The 4,989-nt window shown below is 44.7% G+C and overlaps 1 non-coding gene across 1 annotated transcript; it reads left to right on the plus strand.

Moving 5' to 3' along the window:
• Positions 1 to 316: 316 nt before the first annotated feature.
• LOC116552466 lies at positions 317 to 457 on the plus strand. Its single transcript, XR_004269396.1, has one exon. It is a non-coding gene; the product is annotated as a U4 spliceosomal RNA (small nuclear RNA).
• Positions 458 to 4,989: the final 4,532 nt, after the last annotated feature.

Consider the following 4,989-nt stretch of genomic DNA (forward strand, 5'->3'; position numbering starts at 1 on the left):
TATATATATATATATATATATATATATCTGTGGTTTTATGCTCAGGTCTAGATCATATATATATGATGAAATACTATGCATCCATAAAAAGGAATTAATTAGCAGCGTTTTCAGTGACCTGGATGAAACTGGAGACTGTTATTCTGAGTAAAGTAACTCAGGAATGGAAAAACCAAACATTATATGTTCTCACTGATATGTGGGAGCTAAGCTATGAGGACACAGAGGCATAATAATGATAAATGGACTTTGGGGACTTGAGGGGAAGAATGGGAGGGAGTCAAGGAGTAAAAGACTGCAAATAAGGTGCAGCGTAAGCTTTGCGCTGTGGCAGTATCGTAGCCAATGAGGTTTATCCGAGGCGCGGTTCTTGCTAATAGAAAACTTTTCCCAATGCCCCGCCGTGACGACTTGCAATACAGTCGGAACTGGCCATTTTCGACAGTGTCTACGGAGACTGATAAAAAAATAAGTAAATAAGGTGCAGTGTGTACCACTCAGGTGATGGGCACACCAAATCTCACAGATCACCACTAAAGAATTTCCTCATATAACCAAATACCACCTGTACCCCAATAACTCATGGGAAAATAAAATGAAATAAACATAAGTAAGTAAATGCAGGCTACACCCGCTTTGAGATCCCGTGGCTCACTTACCCTGTCTGCGTCTGGGGGTCCCCACGTGGAGAGCATTGCTTGCACAGAGGGTGGATCCGAATCTCTCTGAGCAGGACCAAGCATGGAGAGTGTGAAACGCTCACTATCTCCACAGAAGAACCCATGTCTTAGGAAAAATCTTTATCTTTGTCAAAGATGTTTATTCTGTGAGGGTGAGAAGTCATGTGTCATGTTAAATGAGTGGCATTTTTTACAAATGCTAACAGTGTTGACCAGAGCCTGGGGTGGCATCGTTCATGAGAAACCAGGCTCAGCTGCACAGGAGACTGGGGGGCAGCACTGAGGCTGTGGTTTCAAGCCTCTCTCATAAGCCACCCCAGGACACATCCAGAGGCTTCCAAGGCAGAGACAATACCTTTATTAGGATCTTTATTCAACATCACATCAGGAACACAAAGCTCTCTAATTCATTTGAGTTATTACGTATAATATCAGTACATTTTATTTATTTATTTAGTATACTTTAATTTCTGGGGAAATTAAAGTACACCTATGTGTATGTGTATGTGTATACCTATGCAATATGTGCAGATCTTGAAGGATTGTTACATAGATATACACATATACACATGCCACAGTTGTTTGCTGCCTCCATTCCCCCATCACACACATTAGGTATTTCTCCCAATGTTATCCCTCCCCAATTTCCCCACCCCTGCTATCCCTCCCCTAGCCCCTCACCCCCCGACAGACCCCATGTGTGATGCTCTCCTCCCTGTGCCCATGTGTTCTCATTGTTCAACACCCACCTATGAGTGAGAACATGCAGTGTTTGGTTTTCCGTTCTTCCATCAGTTTTCTGAGAATGATGGTTCCAGATTCATAGATATCCCTGTAAAGGAAATTAACTCATCCTTTTTTATGGCTGCATAGTATTCCATGGTGTATATGTGCCACATTTTCTTTATTCAGTTTATCATTGATGGGCATTTGGGTTGGTTCCAGGTCTTTGCTATTGTAAACAGTGCCACAATGAACATACATGTGCATGTGTCTTTATAATAGAATGATTGATAATCCTTTGGGTATATACCCAGTAATGGGATTGCTGGGTCAAATGGAATTTCTATTTCTAGATCCTTGAGAAATCACCACACTGTCTTCCACAATGGCTGAGCTAATTTACACTCTCACCAACAGAGTAAAAGCATTCCTATTTCTCCACATCCCCTCCAGCATCTGTTGTCTCCAGATTTTTTAATGATTGCCATTCTAACTGGCCTGAGATGGTATCTCAATGTGGTTTTAATCTACATTTCTCCAATGACCAGTGATGATGAGCATTTTTCATGTTTGTGGGCTACATAAATGTTTTCTTTTGAAAAGTGTTTGTTCATATGCTTCACCCACTTTTTGATGGGGTTGCTTGTTTTTTTTTTTTGTAAATTTGTTTTAGTTCTTTGCAGATTCTGGATATTAGCCCTTTGTCAGATGGATAGATTGCAAAAATTTTTTCCCATTCTGTTGGTTGGCAGTTTACTCTGACATTTGTTTCTTTTGCTGTGCAGAAGCTCAGTTTAATTAGATCCCATTTGTCTGTTTTGGCTTTTGTTGTCATTTTTTTTTTTTTGGTGTTTTAGTCATGAAGACCTTACCTATTCCTATGTCCTGAATGGTATGAACAAACTCCCATTCACAATTGCTACAAAGAGAATAAAATATCTAGGAATACAACTAACAAGAGATGTGAAGGACCTCTTGAAGGAGACATACAAATCACTGCTCAAGGGTATAAGAGAGGACACAAACAGATAGGAAAACATTCCATGCTCATGATTAGGAAGAATCAATATCATTGATACTGCCCAAAGTAATTTATAGGTTCAAAGCTATCCCCATCAAACTACCATTGACCTTCTTCACAGAACTGGAAAAATCCACCTTAAACTTCATATGGAACCAAAAAAGAGCCCGCATAGTCAATAAAATCCTAAGCAAAAAGAACAAAGCATTATACTACCTGACTTCAAACTATACTACAAGCTACAGTAATCAAACAGCATGGTACTGGTACCAAAACTGAGACATATAGAGCAATGGAACAGAATAGAGGCCTTGGAAGTAATGTCACACATCTACGACCATCTTATCTTTGACAAACCTCACAAAAACAAGCAATGGGGAATAAGTGTTGAATAAATGGTGTTGGGAAAACTGGCTAGTCATGTGCAAGAAGCTGAAACTGGACCCCTTCCTTACACCTTATACAAAAATTAACTCCAGATGGATTCAAGATTTAAACCTAAGGCATAACACCATAAAAACCCTAGAATATCAGTATGTTTTAAAGTCCAGAGTCTTCTGTGAACGAAAACCTTCCTGCATGTCTGAGGTATATCAAGTCAAAATTTCATCTTCTTCACAGCTATGTGCCTCTATATCAGCTGCCCCCAAAATGCACCTTCATCTCTTCTTTCTAGGAGCTTCTCTCTGTTTCTGGCTCCATGCCGAGGTAAAACCATTCAGTTTTGACTGTTGGGAATATGTCAGTCTATCCCACCGTTTGGGTTCCACCCCCATTCATGCTAAACTGCCCTGTAGGATGCATGAGAAATTTGGTCTTTGGGATCCACTAGGTCCACGGCCCTGTGCAGCCCCCACATGCCTATTTTTTTTTTATCACCCTTAGTGTCCTCCACACACTCTGTCCTAGGGTCCACGGCCTTCTATGGTGTGAAGCATCGGGTGAACCTCAGCTGAGCTGTGGGGTGGAGGTAAGGTAGCCCAGCAGACTGGGCACATCACGGCCACAGAATTCCCATTGCATGAGGTCCAGAGGAGCATCTTTCAAGAATGAGAGGTCGGCAGGTCAGCCTGAGGGAATGGCGAGCTGGACACCCTGGGGCCCCTCACTCTCGTGTGAGCCTCTCCTGACCAGGAGAGCGTCAGGGCAATGGTGGACGGGGCCCCTGCTCTGAAGTGAGAATCGAACAGTAGCCTGTCCTGTGGCTGTCTGAGTGACGATGGCTGGCATAAAGAAGGGAAGAGGCCCTGATAATGGACTCCATGGGGGCCACTCGAATGCATGAAAACTATGGCTTTGGGGAGATGCAGAGAGCCCACTGTGGGGCAGGATGGGTGGAGTCAGGGTGGGCGTGCTGGGTGCTGGGTGGATGGCAGGGAGGAGTCCTCCACTGCAGTCAGGGGCAGAGCTCAGCAATCAGGGGCTGGCGGGAAGGATTCTAGAGGAGCCACAAGAAAGACGACGAAGGGGAGCTGTGGTGCCCACTGTGGCAGATGACTGCAAGGAAGCCTGAGCAACGCCTTAGTTCTAGAGCAGTGACCACACATGTACCCTCAGCCTTCGAGTCCTGGGAAGATGTGGATGCCATAAATAGGGGAACATGGAGAACACCCAGATCATAAGGTTCCCCGTCCATTTCTGCAGATTGTGGCTCAGCGCCAGGCACTGAGGAAGGCTTCTGGATCTTATCTCCAGCCAGGGACACTGGAAAACCAGCAGCATGGGCGTGGGCCCACTGTGTGACAAGAAACAAGAGCAGTATTGACCCTCAGGGAGAAGCTGTGAACAAAAGCACAAGTCCCAGCTCTGAAACACAGTGGTGAGTCCCCTCAGAAGGGTGTGTCGCAAAGGTTAGGTCTTGGGAGCGTCTCAAGGCAATCAGAAGTGTGAGATGCTCTCACCCTAGAAGACCTGGTGTTTTCACCACTTTGGGACAAGTTTACACCTAAGAAAAGCAAAGAGGCAGAGGGTAGAAAAACCCATGATGTGAATGGGTCCAGCGAAACCTAAGAGGAAGAGCAGAGAACGCATTTACCTGGGTTTGAGACTTCTTAGGACACCTCAGACCCTTTCTCCAAATGGAGCACTTTCTCCAAAGTGTCCTTAAGCAAACCACCTCTGGCTTCATGTGATGTTCCGGAAGCATTAGTGTCAGTCCTTTCTGGTCTCTCATGGAAGCCCTGTAGACAGCTGCTTTATAAATGCTGAAGGACGCAGGCTGCTTGGAACAGGTACACGCTGATCATTCAAAAGTAACTCCCCGAGGTCTCAGACAAAATTGAGAAGCTATTCCACTGGTTGTGAGCCACTTCAGAGGAGAACAAAGTGCATTTTGTCCGTGTGAATTCGAGAGGGCTTTATACAGATTAAGGAGATCTGGACCCTAGGATTAGCTTTCGGGGAAGGCACAACATGAATGTTCTGGGGTGCCAGACTCTCTTCTGGCTGAGTAGATCGCTCAGGGGCATTCCACTGGGAGACGCCCCAGGAGAAAAGCCCCCCTGGATGCAGCATAGGAAATTGTCAGGGCGATGGGAACTCCAGTCACAAAACACCCATTTCCCC

The sequence above is a fragment of the Sapajus apella genome, unplaced genomic scaffold, assembly GCF_009761245.1.
Source record: "Sapajus apella isolate SASKATOON/1434 unplaced genomic scaffold, GSC_monkey_1.0 scaffold11, whole genome shotgun sequence".
Taxonomy (NCBI): domain Eukaryota; kingdom Metazoa; phylum Chordata; class Mammalia; order Primates; family Cebidae; genus Sapajus; species Sapajus apella.